A 20310-nucleotide genomic window follows, 5' to 3' on the forward strand; every position below is an offset into this window, starting at 1 on the left:
AGGAAGAAATAAAGAAAGAAAAAAGAAAGGAAGAAAGGAAGGAAGAAAGAAACAAAGGAAGAAAGAGAAAGGAAGGAAGGAAGGAAGGAAGGAAGGAGGGAGGGAAGAGAGAGAGAACAAATGAACTTTAGGGTAAACTAAAAGCAACATAATCCTAATTCACATCTTCTTAGGATTGATGAGCTCATATGTAAGACTATTAGCACAGACCTGGCTACAAGGGTGGTGGTTCCATAATTAATTTTTCTTTTCTTTTCTTCTTTCTTTCTTTCTTTCTTTCTTTCTTTCTTTCTTTCTTTCTTTCTTTCTTTCTTTCTTTCTTTCTTTCTTTCTTTTTTAAATCCATATATGCGTAAACACTGAGCCATATCCCCAGCACTTGTTATTTTTTATTTTGAGACAGGGCCTCACTAGGTTGCTTAGTTTCCCTAAATTGCTGAGGCTGGCCTTGAACCTGCAATCCTCTGCCTCAACCTCTGGAGCCACTGGGATCACAAGTGTGTACCACAGCACCTAGCTAGTGTTCCTTTTTTTTCAGTTCTGGGGACTGAACCCAGGGCTTGGTGCATCTCTGGCATTTGAGTTACATCCCCAGCCTCAACTTTTCTTTAATAAGGAAGCTGGCCCCATCTTCTTCAGGTTTGTCAACCAACATAAGAAGGTGCATTCAATAAGCCCAACTCAGTACCAACTCTATAGGAGGCACTCTGTTAATGGGCTCCAGAGATAGAAGTGTGCAAGGCGAAACTTACAATTTACATTTATTTATTTATTCATTTACCAGGAATTGAACTGAGGGGCACTTTACCACTGAGTCACATCCCCAGCCCTATTTTGTCTTTTATTTAGAGACAGGGTCCCACTGAGTTGCTTAGCAACCCACTTTTGCTGAGGCTGGCTTTGAACTCACGATCCTTCTGCCTCAGCCTCCTGAGCTGCTGGGATGACAGGCCTACTATACCCAGCTTCACGTTTATTTTAAATCTCATCCTGTTAAACTATCCTTGGCTTTATAATGTACATATTTCATTAATACATGACAGCGCTTAACCACTGAGCCACATTCCCAGTCCTTTTTAAAATATTTTATTTAGAGACAGGGACTTGCTGAGTTACTTAGCACCTTGCTTTTGCTGAGGCTGGTTTTGAACTCTCAATCCTCCTGCCTCAGCCTCCCGGGCCATTAGGATTACAGGCATGCGGCACTGCACCTGGAAAAACTCACCATATTCTATTCCTTAATTCAGGGTGGCAAACTGGATTCCCCAGGGGGGACCATTCACCCTGGCCAAGGGTCTCCTTGTGAAAATGAGAACACAGTTTTGGCCCAATCTGTATGTTTTTGAAGATATGCTGAAAAGTTAACTATAAAGTTGAATGGTTTCTACTACATTTTAAAATTAAAGCTCCTGCAAAAGATATATATATATATTTTTTCTGTCTGATTGATATGATAAGAATTTTAGGATTCGGCCTTCACTCTTTGGTAGGATTTAAACAACTGTATTGGGTAGAAATATATCCAACGCCCTGGCTCCTTAAGCCACACAGGCGCTGAGGTCTCATTTTGTAGCCATGTGCTCCTCCCCTGGGGTGCCTTTGTGGATCCTCTTCCCCGGTCCTGCCCTGCCCTGCCTGTTCAGAACGCTCCTCTGGCTGCGTTGGCTCCTGCTTCCTCTGTGAACTCCATCACCTCTCTCCCCACCCAAACCCAGCCCTGGTTCAGCTACGACTTGGCCAGCTTGGCTCCCTCCACAGCTGCCCCAGCGGGAGCAGGTCAGGGCCTGGTGTGAACTGGGAGGAGATCTAGGAGGTCTTGCTGGGTATGACCTGGGCCCTGTAAGCAGGATAGGGTGGCTGGGGTGAGGTCAGAGATGAGCAGGGGTGAGGGAGGTCCGGATCACTACGGGTCCCTCTCACACCATTTGGACACCAGATGTAGAATGCGGCCTGCCATTTGGACAGCCTTGAGTGGAACCCCATTCCAGGAGGGAGGTATCCCTGCTGTGTCCTAAAGGCCCTACTGAGGCTGCCTCATCCCCAAAGAGGAATCCACCCCTCCCTTGGCAATCATTTCCAGGCTTAACGAACCACCCACCCTTCTTCAGCAGAAACTCTTCCTGTTGTGTTTCTTTTCAGTGGCTCAGGAGGGATGGGGATTGCTGACCTCGCTGGGATAAACAAGAGGGCAAAAGATGGAAGAGTTAAAAGACAGGATCAAGCTTGAGTCAAAGAACATTAACTGGCTATGCGATCTTGATCAAGTTACTTAACATTTCTGTACCTCAGTTTTTCATCTGGAAAATGGGGCAAAACAGTACCTTCAAGAGAAATGGAAGCTCCAAAACAAAAAAGCAATAAAAACCAAAACACTTGCACATGAAGGCTCATAGTATTAATCGTAGTAGCCCCCAAGTGGTAACAACTCAGATATCAATCAGGTGATCAATGGATAAGCTAAAAGCGGTATGTCCATATAGTGAATGAATATGCAACCTTAAAAATGATGAACTACTGATGCATGCTCTAACATGGATGAATTTCCAAAACATGTGCTCAGTGAAAGAAGCCAGGCACAAAGGACCACCTAGGACATGATAACATTAATCTGAAATGCCCCATACGGGCAGAAAGCAGATCATAGTTGGCCAGTGCTGGAGGGAGCGCTAGTACTAATGGGTGCAGGCTATCATTTTGGGGTGATGAAAAACTAAAATTGCAATGACTGGTGCACTTTGTGAACATACTGAAAGTCATTAGATGCATACTATAAGGGGGTCAACTGTATAGTTCGTGAATTATAGTCTCAAAGTAAAATTGAAAGTTTAGATAAGAAAAGGAAAAAAGCCACAACAGGATTTACATTAGGGGATTATTATGACAGCTAAACAATATAATATTCCTGAAGTGTTAGCCAGGTAAGGAATCAATAAATGTTCCATTCAACATATCAATGATAATAATAAATGCATAGTAATGTTGATATCATATGGTATGGTAGTAGGGATTGAACCCATGGGTGCTTAACCACTGAGCCACATCCCCAGCCTTTTTATGTTTTATTTAGAGACAGGGCCTCCCTAATCTGCTGAGGTTGGCTTTGAACTAGCGATCCTCCTACATCAGCCTGCTGAGTACCTGGGATTACAAGGGTGCGCCACTGTGCCAGGTTCATATGGTATCTTATAAAACAGTAATTTATGATACAGAAATATATGTTAAATATATACTATTATAAATAGCAATTATATTAATAGTAATTATTATTTTTTCCTCCCTCCTCTTAAAATTTTGACCTTGGAATGGTCTTCTTATTTTTTTAACATTGACAAAATTATTTTTGAACATTTTCACTATATTATGATCATGTATAGACAGTATATCTAATATACTCTTCTAACTATAATATATCTTTATGAGATTATTACTCTACATTGTTATATAATAATGTGTATTGCAGGCTCTAAGGTACATAATACATTAAATTACATGTGATATTACAGTTACTATGAAATATTATATTAGCAGTAGCATTCACCCTGTGACTGCTCTTTCCCTCTAACCTTTCTGAATTTGGAATGGTTTTTCCAATTCTTTGAACGTTTCCTGGACCCCGTTATATTTGGAAAGAAAATAGCTCTGAGTTTGGAGAAATCAAATTACAATAATGACTCTAATTCAACTGCCCCGCGTAGTTTCAGCCAGAAAACAGAAAAAAAATACCCAGGGCGCTCCTCCAGCTGGGCCGTGCTCCTGGGAGCCCCTGCGAGGGAGCAGAAAGGGGACTCTGACCGCGGGTGGGCACCGCGGGTGATTGGCAGCCGCCCAGGGTTCCCGGACGCGCCAAGGGTCTTGTCCTGGTGGTCTCAGGGGAGGAGGACGGGCTCTGCCCGGACAGATAAAGGGCTGTTTCTTCCCAGCCCCCTCTGGAACGCAGGCTGCCTTTTGTAAGGGTCCCAATGGGGACTGCCCTTTCCTCGCAGCCCTTGCAGGGAGCGCCAGGGCCTGCAGCGCAGGTGTCTCGTTTTCATGAAAATGGCAAATCCGAGAGCCTACTTGACCTGACAACAAAGACATCATTGAAACCAGGTGTCTGCCTTCCGCAGCCAAGCAGAGGACAAGACAACCACTTTCCAGGATGGTTTCCGCTGCCTGGCTTCCCCAGAGCTCCGCGCAGGTTTGTTCATGGGCAAATGCAGAACTTCTGAGAACCCCCAAGGGAGCCTAATTCTGTAGGCCAGCGTCAGAATTGGTGGCCCAAATGAGGGACCAGGCCTTCCAGCAAGGACCTCCTGCCTGAACCCCACAGATGGAGATAGTGTGGGTTTCTTAAATAGCTAAAGGGGCCTTTTCTGGAGAAATGAAACTCATCCCAAGTCTGTTTCCTTTAAGCCCTGCTAACCAGAGAGGAAGGAGATTATTATTATTATTTTTTTTTTAGTTTTAGGTGGACACAATACCTTCATTTATATGTTGTGCTGAGGATCCAACCCAGGGCCTCACGCATGCAAGGCAAGCCCTCTACCACTGAGTCACAACCCCAGCCCGGAATTATTATTAATTTTCCTTATTTTTGCCTTTTCCTACACAGACCTCCCCACTCCGTTGTCATATCCATTACTTATGGAGAAAAACAGAAGCAGTCTTATTTTGCAGTTATCTTTGGGGTGCTAGGGGTTTGGACCTACATGGTGATGACATTTCTACAATTAAATTTTATGTGCATGCATATTTAAGGAAAAAAGGATTAAAAGTATTTTTCCCCTACACAGCTCCTCATAGAGTCATTTAGAGGAAAAGGCTGAGCAAATTAAAAATCTCAGAATATTGAGCTGGATTATGCAAGGTATAGTGAGGGCCACAGTAGCCCAAGCTACTTGTCCATGTGAGTGGGGACACAATCATGTAGGCTGAGTGGAGGGTGGGCTGAACTTAGCTCCCTACTTGCCTCTTTGGTGGGGGTATTCTTGGAGGAAGGGTCTGCCCAAGAATCGAGGGAGTTGTGGGTGTGATTCCTCCCCTTCTAGAAATGAAGACTCTGAGACTCAGGGTTATAAAGTGATTTCATCCAAGTTCACACAGCCTGACAGTTACAAAGCTACTGTGGTCTGCCATTTCCTCAGCTGAACCCTGGCCCTTATTCCTCCTGGCCCCATAGAACTGTCTCTTTGCCCCTCCAGCCCATTGTCAACCTCTGCCCTCTTTGCCTCTGTACCCAGAAACACAGGCATAACCCTGTTTTTTGCTCTGCCAGAATTTTTATTTTTTTATTTTTTAATGTGGTGCTGAGGATCAAACCCAGTGTCTCATATGTGCTAGGCAAGCACTCTACCCCAGCCACCCTGCCACAGCATTTAATTGACACTTGGAAGTCCAGAACCTTCTATTCACTTGAATTGAGTGAGGGAAACTATAAAAAGAAAATGTATACATAGAGAAAAAAATTAACTAATATGTCAAATTATTTACTCTTCAGTTCTACATAGGGTTTGGCTGCCAGATAAGTCTAAAATTATTACTAAAGTCCCCAAGCCCCTCATTTTGCAAACCAGGACACTATGCTCAGAGAGACAATTTGATTCACATTGTAATGTAAAGGGGGGAGTTTCATGTGACTCCGATCGTATTTTATTTATTTTATTTTATTTTTATTTTATGGAATTGAACCCAGGGGTGCTCTACCACTGAGCCACATCCCCAGCCCTTTCTATATTTTATTTTGAGACAGGATCTTGCTAAGTTGCTTAGGGCCTCACTAAGTTAATGAGGCTGGCTTTGAACTTGTGATCCTCCTGACCCAGTCTCCCGAGCCACTGTTAGATAGATCACACTTTAAATATGTTTCTGTAGCTTATGTTTTTAAGCCAGTTCCTGGATAAAATGTGCTGTGAGCCTAAAAATAAAAAAATCTTTTTTTCCCAGATAAGCATCTCTCAATTTTATCTGCTTCGTGAGCTTGGATTTTGGCATAAAGAGTTTTCTTAGAGTAGGTTCAGCTGTGTTTCCTAAAGAATTATTTTTGTAGGATGCAACATGTGCTTGGAGGATCTTTTTTCCTCAATGTTCCCAGAAAGAAAACGTCTGCTAATGGTGCAAAAAGATACAGTTTTCTTTGGTGGTTTTACTACACAGATGCCTGCATCTCTCCATAATAAGATCACAATTCCTTCCACCCCGGCCCCTGCCCTAGCCCGGCATTCGATATCTGCACGTTCTGCAAGGAGTCATATTCAATTCACTTAGAGAACTGGTGCACTGAATGCAAAACATGGGCTTCTGCATGCTGGGAGTAGTGGTCAGCTTCCAGACTCTCGGATGCGAGCTTCCGCTGATCCCCACACCCTGAGACGACGGAAGCCCGGAGAGGCCTTGTGAGTGTCCATACCTTGTCCAAATGGACATTGGGAGCAGAGAATACTTCTCTCCTTGTCTTGAGGGGAGGGTAGAATTTCATGATGGGCTTCTGAAATCAAGGGAAAAGCAAGAGTAATAACAGATGATAGTAAGAGCAATTTTTTTTTTTGTTTGTTTACTGTGTTGAGGATTGAACCCAGGGCCTCACGCATGTCAGGCAAGTACTCTTCCGCTGAGCCTCATCCCCAGCCCCTAGGAACAGTCTCAGCATAGCATGAAGGCAAATCCAGACAAGCTACTTATTATGTAATTGTGGATACCTCTAGCAGGCCTGATACAACTAGTTTTCTATTGTGAGACTTTGATATAAAAATAATGATCCCGACTTTTATATGACGTACATTGGTAAAAGTGTGACCTTGTCCGTTCTCACAAGGACCTTGTGAAATAGGTACCGTGGTTATTCCCATTTTACAGATGAGGAAGCTTAGCACAGAGAAGTCAAACAGATTGCTTTCAATCACAGAGCAAAACCACTATTTGAACCCATATCTCTCTGACTATCCAGTCTTTAGTTTCACTTATTTATCCTTGTTGTACTGGGGATTGGACCCATGTGTGCTCTATAACTGAGCTACATTCCCAGCCCTTTTTAATTTTGAGATGGGGTCTTGCTAAGTTGCCCAGGCTAGCTTTGAACCTAAAATCTTCCTGCCTCAGTCTATCCAGTACCTGGGTTTACACGTGGGCATCACCACACCTACCTCAGGCCACCAGTCTCAGCCGCTGTGATGGTTCTTGTTAGGTACACCAGTGATCTTAACCACCACGTTGGTTAATTTTCTGTGTCAACGTGAACGGATCATGAGATGCTCAGATTTTTGGCTAACCATTATTTCTGTTTGGGGAAAGAGATTGGCATGGGAATCAATAGACTGAGGAAGCAACTGGCCTTCACCAATGTGGATGGGCATCATCCAATCTGCTGAAGGCCTGAATAGAACAAAGAGGTAGAAGAGGGGAGGGTTTTCTCTCTACCTGAACTAGAACATGGATCTTCTCCTGTCCTCACAATGGCTCTTAAATAAGTAATACTCCGAGTTCCCAAGCCTTTAGACTTGGACTGAATCTCCCCATCAGCCTTCCTGGGTCTCTAGTTTGTAGACTTCACACTGTAGAGATATTTCAGTCTCCATAATCACCTGATTCATTTCCTCTTAATATGCACAGACACACAAATATATACATATATATATATATGTATAATATACATCTCTCTATATATATCTAGACATAGCTACATATTTATAGATCTCTCTATATAGATATATAGATCTCTCTATACAGATTTTTATATATCTAGATATATACATCTATAGTATAGATCTAGAAAGCTATCTCCATCTATAATATATAAAATATATATTATGTAGATATATATCTAGATATATGCATACAGATCTATATATATCTATAATATAGATCTATATATCTAGATAAATATTTAGATATATAAGATTTAGGTCTATAGATCTATAGAGTTAGATCTATATATCTTATATAGATTTAGATCTAGATCGATCTGAATAGAAATGTATCTGTCTTCTGTTGCCTCTGTTTCTTTGCAGAACCCTGACTGATGGGATCCTGTGCTGGATGGCTACATGCTAGGTGTACTGAATCTCTCAGCAGAAAGAGGGTACATTTGCATCCTTCAGGTTAGAGAATATCTGAATGACAAATTCAATTGATGATAGAGTGAATATGATATTAAATGACCTCCTTGGAGTCCAAATTTAAATTAACAACGTGTGTCAATTTTCTTGGGGGCATTGCGAAAGAGAATTTCTCAATTCCATTTAATAGGAGTTTAAGTTTTCAAAACACCCCCTCAGGAATTCCTTTAATGACTTTCAACATCAACACATGAGATGATGTCCCAGAGAAGAGAGGGAAAGTTACAATTTGGGTGGTGAATGGAGAAAAGTATACTGATGACATCTACCCAGCACACCGGGGACACTGTCCACCCTGTATTAAAAACTAACGTGACATGTTTAGGGGATTTTCCTTCATTCATTCTTTCATTGATAGTCAATTTGTTACTAAGTCCTGATCACATTCCCACAAGGCCTTTCTAGGGGGAGGGAGGATACAGAGAATTGAGGTAACAGGTATCAAAATACAGTTAGAAGGAATAAATGCTAATGTTCTGTCACACAAAAGGGTATTTATAGCTTACCAAAATCTATTATATATTCACTAAGAGCTAGAAAAGAAGAATTTGAAGTTTCCCAACACAAAGCAATGGTATATGTTTAAAAAAATTGAGATGCTAATTACCCTGATTTGATCATGATACATTATATCCATATGTTGAATTATCACACTATACCCCATAAATGTGAGCAATTAAAAAAAATTATTTTTTTTAAAGAGGATGGACTCTAGATCCAGGCCACATGACTCTGCTATTGGGTGTCTGTAAGATCTTGGGCACATTATTGAATCATTTAATGTCTCAATCTTCTCATCAATAAAATGAGGATATACTGGGCATGGTGGCATGCCCTGTAGTCTCAGTGGCCTGGGAGGCTGAGGTAGGAGGATTGTAAATTTAAGACCAACATCAGCAACTTAGTGAGGCCCTAAGCAACTTAAGGAGACCCTGTCTCTAAATAAAAAAATTAAAAAGGGCTGGGAATGTGGTTCAGGGTTAAGCACTTCTGGGTTCAATACCCAGTACCTAAAATAAAATAAAATAAAATAAAATAAAATAAAATAAAATAAAATAAAATAAAATAATAAAATAAGGATAACTCTCCTTCCTACTCTCAACTGTCTAAACTATAGTGAGAATTAAATTAGTTACTATTTAATACATGTAAGTGGTTAAGAGTGGGCATGGTCCATTAATAGGCATCACTTTTGTCTTCCCTGTTATTATATAATAGAAAATGTGCTGCCAGTATGTACCCAGCTGCTGAGGTTAAAATCCTGGGAATATTCTTCCTTTTCCTTTAACTCCATGTGCCCATGTTATGGTTTAGATGTGGTGTCCTCTAAAAGCTCATGTGTGAGGCCATGCAAGAAGGTTCAGAGGAGAAATGACTGGGTTGTGAGAGCCTTAACCCAGTCAGTGAATGAATCCCTGATGGAATTAACTGAGTGGTGGCTGCAGGAGGTGGGTGCTTTGGGGCAGTGGCTTTGGGTACATATTTGTCTCTGGAGAGTGGAGTCTCTCTGCTTCCTGATCACCATGTGAGCTGCTTCCCTCCACCACACTCTTCCGCCATGATGTTCAGCCTCACCTCGAGCCCCAAGGAATGGAGCCTGCTGCCTCTGGACTAAGACCTCTGAAATCATGAGCTCCCAAATAAACTTTTCCTCCTCTACAGTTGTTCTGGTCTGGTCCTTTAGTCATAGCAGTGAGAAAGTTGTCTAAAGCATGCGCTAACACTTCCCAAGTCATGTGAGACTGGAAGTACTCTGCTAGTTACTTCATACAATTTACCTCATTTAAATCTCAAAATGACACTATGAGGGTGCTCCTGTTCTTGCCTGCATTTACTTATTTGTTTACTTATTTAAAATATTTTTTAGATGTTGATAGACCTTTATTTTGTTTATTTATTTATATGTGGTGCTGAGAATCGAACCCAGTGCCTCACACATGTGAGGCAAACGCTCTCCCACTGAGCCACAACTCCAGCCCCTCTCGCCTGCATTTAAACAGATGTCATCATCATTATCACCTTCATCATCACCATCATGGCCACCATAACTACTATCACTATCACCATCACCACCATCACAATCACCATCACCACAATTACCATCACCAACACCACCATCACCATCACCACCATAACAAACACCATCACCACCATCGCCATCACCATCACAAACACCATCACCACCATCACAATCACAATCACTATCACCACAATTACCATCACCAACACCACCATCACCATCACCATCATCACCACCACCATCACCATCACCACCATCACCATCATCATCACCATCACAAACACCATCACCATCATCACCATCACCATCATCACCATCACCACCATCACCATCATCACCATCACCACCACAAACACCATCACCACCATCGCCATCACCATCATCATCATCACCATCACAAACACCATCACCACCATCACCATCATCACCATCACCATCATCACCATCACAAACACCATCACCACCATCACCATCACCATCACCACCATCATCAGCATCACCATCATCCCCATCACCACCATCACAATCATCATCATCACCATTATCATCACCATCATCACCATCATCATAGTCACCATCATCATCCTCACCAAGGACATTGGAATGTGGAGCATTTGTCTCTTGGCTCCAAATCTTTCACACTCTGTCATGTGATGCTGGGGTCAGGACTCTGCAAATTCCATTTCTGTTTTGAACTCAGTTATCTGTTAGGGTCACCAATGAGGGGCACTAGAGGGAGCCTGCCAGATGGAGGAGAGTAGAGCCTCATTCCTCCTGGTTTTTCTTGCCATTGTCAGGATCTCATCTGTAAGTCCATTGGCAAGTCCCCTGGTCCCAGTAGCATGAGCTGGCTCCAAGTTGCAGTTTTAACCACTATCAGAACCAGGGTCATCCAACTCTGTCAGGGAGAGCAGCACCAGCAAGTCCTTCCTCCTCAAAACAACGGCCTCCTACACTGCGGGCTCCTTCCCCAGCCTCTTCTCCCTCCCTCCCTTCTCCTCCATCTCTCTTTTCAAATTTCCAGTTAAGTGTCAGAAATCCCAACCTCTTGGTTCCCTCAACATGTAGGGTGGTCACCACTTCTTGTCATCATTCCCTCTCTGATACTTCAGGGTCCCTTTTCGTCTTTTTGGTTTTCTAATACATGATGAATAATACTTGACATTAAGTTCTTTCTAAGGAAATAATTAGAATCTCAACCAAGCTCAGGTGATTGAGTACCGAGAATAAACAAATAGGAAACTGACAGCCTAGCAGGAGTAAGTTATTTACACAACCAGTTTCAGTAAAAGGAAGAAAGTCAGAAATGTCCCTAGAGAGGAACAAACAAAAGAAAAAGGACAGTTTGGCAGCATCTATTAAAAGTCATTGCAATGCACACCCAGAGAACAGGAACGCATTGTATGATTTTGGCAGGTTTTACTTTGAGCTGGAGTAGGACAATTCTTGGAAAAAGGATGTCAAAGAGACAATCCATTCCATGTCCACTTCATCATTTTTTAAGACCCAACCCAGTTATGGCTTCCTGCAGGTAACCTGCTATGGAGTACTCTTGGATGCTCCCCAGTACCCCCAAACTCCTTCTTCCTAGTCAGTGTTCTGTGAGAGAGAAAGAAGAAAAGTCAGAATACTTTCTGACTTTGATGTCCCTTGAGGAGGCATGGAGAGGGCTAGGACTTTTTTTTTTTTTTTTTTTTTAATTTAATTTTGATTCATTGCACACAAATGGGGTACAACTATCATTTCTGTGGTTGTACACAAAGTAGAGTCACACCATTTTCATAATCATACATGTACATAGGGTAATGATGTTTGCCTCATCCTATTTTTTTCCTTCCTCCCACCCCCTTTCCACTCCCTATTTTCCTCTATATAATCCATCCTTCGTCCATTCTTGCCTCCCTCCCACCCCCTGTTATGTATCATCCATTTGGCAGAGAAATCATTTGGTTTTTTGGGACTGACTTATTTCACTTACCATGATATTCTCCAACTCCATCCATTTACCCGCAAACCATAATATTATTCTTCTTTATGGCCGAATAACATTCCACTGTGTATATATACCACATTTTCTTTATCCATTCATCTGTTGAAGGGTTGGTTCCATAGCTTAGCTATTTTGAATTGAGCTGCTATAAACATTGATGTGGCTGTGTCACTGTAGTGTGCTGACTTTAAGTTCCTTGGGTATAGGCCAAGGAGTGGGATAGCTGAGTCAAATGGTGGTTCCATTCCAAGTTTTCTAAGGAATCTTCACACTGCTTTCCAGAGTGGCTGCACCAGTGTGCAGTCCCACCAGCAATGTCTGAGTGTGTCTTTTCCCCCACATCTTCGCCAACACCCACTGCTGCTTGTGAGGGCCAGAACTGATGGCCCAGTTTTTGCCAATGAAATAGAAGAGTAGGGTGGAGTATGCTCTGTAGTGGAACAGCCCCCACAGACACAGGCTCTGGGTTTGATCCAAACATACCACACAGAACACACCACACAAAAGCAAAATGGAAGAAGAAAGTTCTAGAGGAGGCATCTGATTGAGACAAAGTCTTTTCAGGGATACCAAGAGCATGACCCTCATTACCCACCCCCCTTTCATTCTGCTCTGGCTACTTCCTGTCCTTGAATATTCTTGAGATGCTTGAAGCTGTGGCTGCCATATTGAATGAAGAGGTGACAAACCCAAAGAGGAAGGATTACTGGGAAGGACGGAAAGAATCTATATTTGTCAGAACTCTCTAGAGAAACAGACCCACTGGAGCTATCGACCTATCTCCTAATCACAGGAGATCTTGGCCCATGTGATCATGGAGGAAAGGTCCCACCATCTGCCATCTGCAAGCCGGAGAATCACGAACACTGGTTATGTTGTTAGAAGGCCTGAGAGATGAAGGGCCAATGATGTAGATTCCAGCCGAAGCCCTGAGAACGGAGAGAGCCCAGGGAAGGAGAATTTCCATGTCCCAGCTCAAGCAGTGGAACAGAAGGAGGGTGAATCCAACCTTCTTCTGTCTTTTGTTCTATTCAGGACCTCGATGGACTGGATGATGCCCACACATGCTAGGGAAAGCCACCTGCTGGGCTTGTTCCAGCCATTCAAATGCTAATCTCTCCCTGATACACTGTGCAGGCACACCAAGAGATAATGTCTAGTTATACATCTGGGCATCCTGTGGTCCTATGAAGTTGACACATAAATCAACCATCACAAAACCTTTGTTCTCCAGGAGGCAGCTGAGTTACCTAACCAGGTTAGGAATAGCTAGCTTCAGAATTCTTGCCAAGAAATCAAACCTTCCTGTCATCCCAGTAGCTCAGGAGGCTGAGGCAGGAGGACTGTGAATTCAATGCCAGCCTCAGCAACTTAGGCCCTAAGCAACTCAGCCAGATCCTGACTCTAAGTAAAATAGAAAAAAAGGGCTGGGGATGTGGCTCAGTGATTAAGCACTCCTGGGTTCAACCCCTAGTACCAAAAAAAAAAAAAAAAAAAAAAAAAAAAAAAAAAAAAAAAAGACATTAAACCTTATGGTTGGATAATTTATTGGTTCATCTGTTTCTTGTACTAAATGCATTTTACCTGGTAGATCTTTCAGTCCCTTGGCTAGAAGTATTTCTCTCCTCTTGGTTTATCAATGTTCTTCTTAGTTTCCCTATAATTTTTTTTAGGGTGTGGTTTACTTCCTTTTGTATATTGAAAAGAGTTATTCAATCACCTTCTTTCCCCTGCTAGATATCCAATTATGAAGGCCAAGGACTCTAATGCTTCTGGATATTCCACAGAATACCTAATACATGGTAAGTACCTAATAAGTGCATACCATATCCTGTACCCATCTATGTGAGTTATAGCTACATCTCATATCATAGTCACTGTTTATAATTTGTTCTGTGAAAAGAATCTAAGTTAAAAGCACCAACTGTGGATTCACTTAGAACTGAGTTTACATGTTGGCTCGATCCCCTGAGAGCTAGGTGGCCTGGATAAATCCTGATCATCTTCCAAGTCCCCTTATAATGTGACCTCCTACCTAAAACTGCCTGGGCTCACTCCCCTCCAAATTTCAAAGCATGATTTCTCCCTTCTTAGCTCTTCACTCCTTATTCTGAAATGTAGACTTTTAAATTCATGTTTACACATACATGTGATCATTCTACATGAATTCTGTTGTTACTTGAGGTTCTTTTGTATTTTTTTAGTTCAACATAATATAGATCTGCCTTATCTGCATAGTATTTAGTAGTATAGATTAATCAAAATTCGATTACTCCATTATTAATGGACATTTTTTTGGGGGGTGCTGGGGATCGAACCCAGGGCCTGGTGCTTACAAGGCAAGCACTCTACCGACTGAGCTATCTCTCCAGCCCCAATGAACATTTTTTATTTCTACCTTATATACAGGATATAAATTCACAATTATTGTACATGCTTCTTTCCAAACAACATGCACGTGTCTCTAGGACAGACACTGAGCTGTGGAACAACTCGTAGCTGATAGACACGTTTAGCAAGTAAACAGACTGCACCTCTAAATAGGTTGTCACATTAATGGGAGTTGACCATCATTCAACTGCTCTTCCATTGACTTATCTTCTCAGATTCTAGAACAGAAGGAAGGGGCCTGTCAACTGCTCAGAACAGCTTGTTGCCTGGGGTTATTACCCATTTCATCTTCTACAGCCCTGTCCCCCTCTGCGGGGTGGTTTGGTAATGAGATGGAGGAGCATAGGCTTTGCAATCTACCAAACAGCTCTGCCACATTCTGAATTCATTTTTTGTTTACCTTTCCTTTCCTCCCTTTCTTTTTTTCTTTCTTTCCTTCCCTCTCTCCTTCTCCTCTCCTTTCTTCCTCCCTCCCTCCCTCCCTCCCTCCCTTCCTCCCTTCCTTTTTTCCTTCCTTCTTTCCTTCCTTCTTTCCTTCCTTCCTTCCTTCCTTCCTTCTTTCCTTCCTTCCTTCCTTCCTTCCTTCTTTCCTTCCTTCCTTCCTTCCTTCCCTCCCTCTTTCCTTCCCTCCCTCCTTCTCTTCCTCCCTCCCTCCCTTCCTTCCTTCCTTCCTTCCTTCTTTCCTTCTTTCCTTCCTTCCTTCCTTCCTTCCTTCTTTCCTTCCTTCTTTCCTTCCTTCCCTCCCTCCTTCCTTCCCTCCTTCCTTCCTTCCTTCCTTCTTTCCTTCCTTCCCTCCCTCTTTCCTTCCCTCCTTCCTTCCTTCCTTCCTTCCCTCCTTCCCTCTCTTCTTCTTTCCTTCCTTCCCTCCCTCTTTCCTTCCCTCCCTCCTTCCTTCCCTCCTTCCCTTCCTCCCTCCCTCCCTCCTTCCCTCTCTTCTCCTTTCTTCCTTCCTTCCTTTACTTTCAGTTGAACCCAGGGGCTCTTAGAGCCTCCCTAGGTGGAGGAGGCTGGGTTCAAACTTTAAATCCTCCTACCTCAGCCTCTGGGCTCTGGCAAATTCTGGTTGCATGGTCTGGGAAATGTGCCAGGCTTCTTTGAGCTTTGTTTCCTACTTTGTAAGATTGGGTGAGGAGATTTCCAGGATATGACAGTAACAGAAGGTGCTTAGCCAGCCTCTTTGCCTTACTAACTACTTCTCTGTGCTACCTTTCTTCCCTTATTCTTTCCTATCATCCTTCAGTCCTGGGAGGTCTTGGGAAATTCATTATATTTGTACTCCAGGTCCGTCAGGCAAATTGGTTTAGAATAAAGATGGGCGTTGATCTTCTATGTAGAATTTCATTCTCTGGGATGGTTTGCTTCTGAATGGGCCCATTCATATCTAAATCAGGACAACATTCTGATCATTCCCTAACCAGTTTTTTGTTTGTTTGTTTGTTTTGCTTTGTTTTGGTTTTGGTACCAGAGATTGAGCTCAAGGGTGCTTAACCACTGAGCCACATCCCCAGCCCTTTTTATTTATTATTTAGAGACAGGGTCTCACTGAGTCACTTAGGGCCTCAGTCAGTTGCTGAGGCTGGCTTTGAACTCACCATCCTCCTGCCTCAGCTTCCCAAGCTGCCAAGATTACAGGGTCCACCACCATGCCCAACCCTACCCATTATTAAGTCCCCAGCCAATTCCTGTTGAAGAGATGAGTTGATTCTCCTTCACAACAGTTCAGAGGTTTCTGAAACAAATAAAAGAAAAAGAGACCAATCTCTATTTGCCACTTTGACAATATGATAATTGAAGTGTCATCACTTCAACCCAAGCAGGCAAACTTCTCACCACAACAAAAGGAATTCTAAGAAGGGTGAAGGGGCACATGCCTGTAATTCTGCAGGCTTGGGAGAATGAGGCTGGAGGATCCTGTCGCTGCCCGTGACAATGTGTTACCGCCTGCAGCAACAATTGCACGGATATTTATCGGAGGTGGACTGGAAACTGAGCTACTTCTACTATCTTTCTCTTTAGTGGGCTGCTTTCTTGCTTGTTTGCTGTTTACAGGGGACAAAGGAAATGAGGCTTACTTGCTTTGAGAGGAGAGAGAGAGAGAGAGAGAGAGAGAGAGAGAGAGAGGCTTTGCCTAAAGAAAGAGACTTTGCTTAAGAGAGAGACTACACTTTCAGAGATCTATATATTCTTAGTTCTGCTGCTTCTTCTTAAAGGTGCATCCTACATCCTGCATCCTTCACTCTGCTATCTAGAGGTGTGGCTTTACTTCTCTGTTCTGCAATCTGCAACCTGCGTTCTGCCATCATTCAGAGGTGCTGCTTAACCGTTGCTTATCCTCTTTGCTAGCGCTTATCCGGTTATCCCCGGTGCTTCCTATAGGTGTGTCTTATATACCTAAGGCAGCCAATCAGCTTAGGATTAGCACAATTGAGGCACGCCCCTCAGTACCAATCAAGAAAGAATGAGGAATATCTGTTGACCACTAGCGCAGAGGAGACATTAACTAATCAGGCAAAAGTAGATCAGGTCGTGTTAACATTAATTATGCGCCACCTCTTGCCTCAACGCCAGCCGCCTTCTTAGGGTTTCCCAAACATGTCTTCTGCAGGATCCCAAGTTCAAAGCCTTAGCAACTTCGTGAGACCCTAAGCCACTTAGCGAGAACCTGTCTCTAAATAAAAAATGAAATATGCTGGGGATGTGGCTCAGTGGTTAAGTGCCCTTGGGTTCAATCCCGGGTACCAAAAAAAAAAAAAGTGTTGGGTGTCCTTCAGAAGAACCCTGTGGGATGCCACAGAGGTGGGGGAAAGTGTTGCAAAATCACCAGGCCATTGTATAGATTCAGGAATCAAACTCATGGATGGGTATGCTGAAGAAAAGCAGGCAGAGTCCTTTAGAAATGCAGCTAGAATAGAAAATCTGTCATGTGCCACACCAAGATGAAGGAGAGGGGTCTGGATAAGAGCAGGGCTTCACAGCTCTTGCGGCTCTGTGAACAGGGCGACATCCAGGCAAGCCCTGCACTGAAGCAGAAGAAATGCACAGATTCTTCATGGAAAAAGCCCGGCATAGAAGGAAGACCAGACTGGGGGTGTGGGGGTGAGGGGAGGGAGGGGAGGCAAAGGGGAAGAACTGGCAAATGAAGGTGATCAAATTATGCCAGATGCATGTATGAACATACCACAGTGCAGTCCAATTTGACACATAACCATAAGGCATCAATTAAAAAATAAATAAACAAATGGAAGGAAGACCAATAGAGTAGAGGAAGGTGATGGGGTGGGGGGAGGAAGAGAGGGAGCTGGGGCTCAAAATGGAGAAAACTATGTCATGTGCATTTGTCAATACGTCCAAATGAACCTCGCTATCACATACAACTATAATGCACTGAAAAAAGAAAAGACAAAAAAGGAAAGGAAAACAACATCTCAAGTGAAGATTATTGTTTGGATAGTGGTTAAAAATATAGCATGTTGGCTGGATGTGGTGGCACATGCCTATAATCCCAGCAGCTCGGGAGGCTGAAGCAGGAGGATCATGAGTTCAAAACCAGTCTCAGCAATTTAGTGAGGCCTTAAGCAACTTAGTGAGACCCTGTTTCTACATAAAATACAAAACAGGGCTGGGGATGTGGCTCAGTGGTCGAGTGCCCCTGGGTTCAATCCCTGGTACCAAAAGAAAAAAAAAAAAAATAAGGTAGCATATTATAAAAAATGTTTTGCTACTATTTTAATAAATTTTATATAAAAAATTGTTGCTTCCCCCAAAGGGAAACTTTTTAGGATAAAAAGGAATATATTTCTTAATAACAAACAAAAATTCAATCTCCTACATTGTAAAAACAAAACCAAAAACAACAACAAAAACCCTCTCCTGGTAGGGATTGGAATTGAATTTATAGATTGAGAGGCAATTAAATTTAATTAAACATTTATTTTATTAAGTATCATAATATTATATCTAACAATAAATATAGAATTTATAACATAATATATACAGAATATAATGTAACACATGGATATAATATATAGGATATGAAATATAAATCTAACAAAATAAAAGACATAAGATAATTTAATATTGTTATACTAAAAATAGCTGATATTTATAAAGTGCTTTCTAGGCACCCGGCTCTGTTTTAAGCATCAGAACAGAGAGGTGCTCTTAAGTGTACACGAGGGACCCAAGACTTAAAAGGGCTGTTAATCTGCCCAAGGTCATGCAGTTAGTGAGGGAAGATGCTGGAATTTTAACCAAGGTGATGTGACTAAAGAATCTACAGCCTTAACCGTTCCAGTATATGAATTTCTGTGCTGGGCATTATGATGCGGGCTGGAGATGAAGCTCAGCCGTCCTGAAAGATGTTACATCTAGCAAAGGAGGTAGAGGCTCCAATACCAGACGGAAGAGATCATGTGACAAGAAGAAATTCCGATGGCATGTAAGAGAAACTGGTTGAAGCAGCAAAGGAAGTTATGATAAAGACATTGATATTGTCAAAGAATAACTGGAGAGACTTATCATTCATATTAGAAAATGATCAGAGGTTAAGAGAGTCGGGTCTGAAAGCAGGATCATCTTTTAACCCAAACTAACTATATTGAATATTGAAAGGAAAAAAAGATAGAAATAAAAGATGTTCTTAGTTTATTAAACACATAGTACCCACAGGGTTAGCTTATGGGTTTTGAACTTTCTTAGCTCTCTAGTATGATTGTGAATAAAAAGGACTGAGAATAAAAAAAGAGTCTGATTGATATTCACGTGAGGGTATTAAGAGTTTGTATTTGTGAGGTCTTACTGTATCAAGGAACTGTCAGAATGGTCTGAATTCTGAAAAGCAAAAGGTTGGTGAAAAGGATCATCATATTTCCCAGCAAAATTTAAATCCCAATTAAAATTTTAATTAATCCCCCGGCCTTCTTAAACATATACCAAAGATCGCTATGCTAATTAGCTTTGTGTCACTATTACAAAATACTTGAGATAATTAACTTATAAAGAGAAAAGGTTTATCATGGTTTATGGTTTTAGAGGTCCCAATCTATGATTGGGCAGACACATTGCTTTTAGGTCTCTGGAGGGGGTGCCAGATGCCAAAGGTGGTGAGCGTGTGGTGGAGCAAATGCTCACCTCGTGTTCAGGAACTAAAAGAACAAGAGGGGTTGGGGGGGTCCCACAACTCTCTAGGGGCACATCCTCAGTAACCTGAGGGCCTCTCACTAGGCCCGCTTCTCGAAGGTTCCATCACCTCCCAGTAGTACCACCCTGGGAACCATGCTGTTATCACATGGATCTTTCGGGGCCATCTGATGTCCAAACCATAGTGATCTCACAATGAGGAGGATGGTAAGTGACAGAACAAAATCTTTTTGGAAGAGAAAAAGTTCTTCTTTCTTTTCAGAGAATATCGTGCCGCTGGGTCTGATGCTTACTAACTTTTAGAAGACGACCAGGGAAGAATGACAAGTGACAGTGGGTAAATGACTCTTCCTGACACCCTGGGCATCATGCGTTTTCTATGGGCCTACCAGCAGCACCTTTCTGCTCTTTCAAGAAGTAGAGAGATGAAATGAACTTCTCCTTCCTTGACTATAAGCAGATGGCTTATCAGCTCTAGGGTTTTGATTATACGTTCAAGTCCCTACCTGCCGTCTCTCAGAACATATCTAAAAATAATCACCCAAGCTGTGAGTCCAGCTTTTGAGCTCAGGAAATATTTGCTGATTTATGAACTGCACACGTTGTTATAACTGACAAAGCCCCATCTATCACTCAGCCTAGGCTGCTCCTCTCCAGCTCACCCCACCTCCCCTGCGTGG

This window comes from Sciurus vulgaris (assembly GCF_902686455.1).
Source record: "Sciurus vulgaris genome assembly, chromosome: 16".
Taxonomy (NCBI): Eukaryota; Metazoa; Chordata; class Mammalia; order Rodentia; family Sciuridae; genus Sciurus; species Sciurus vulgaris.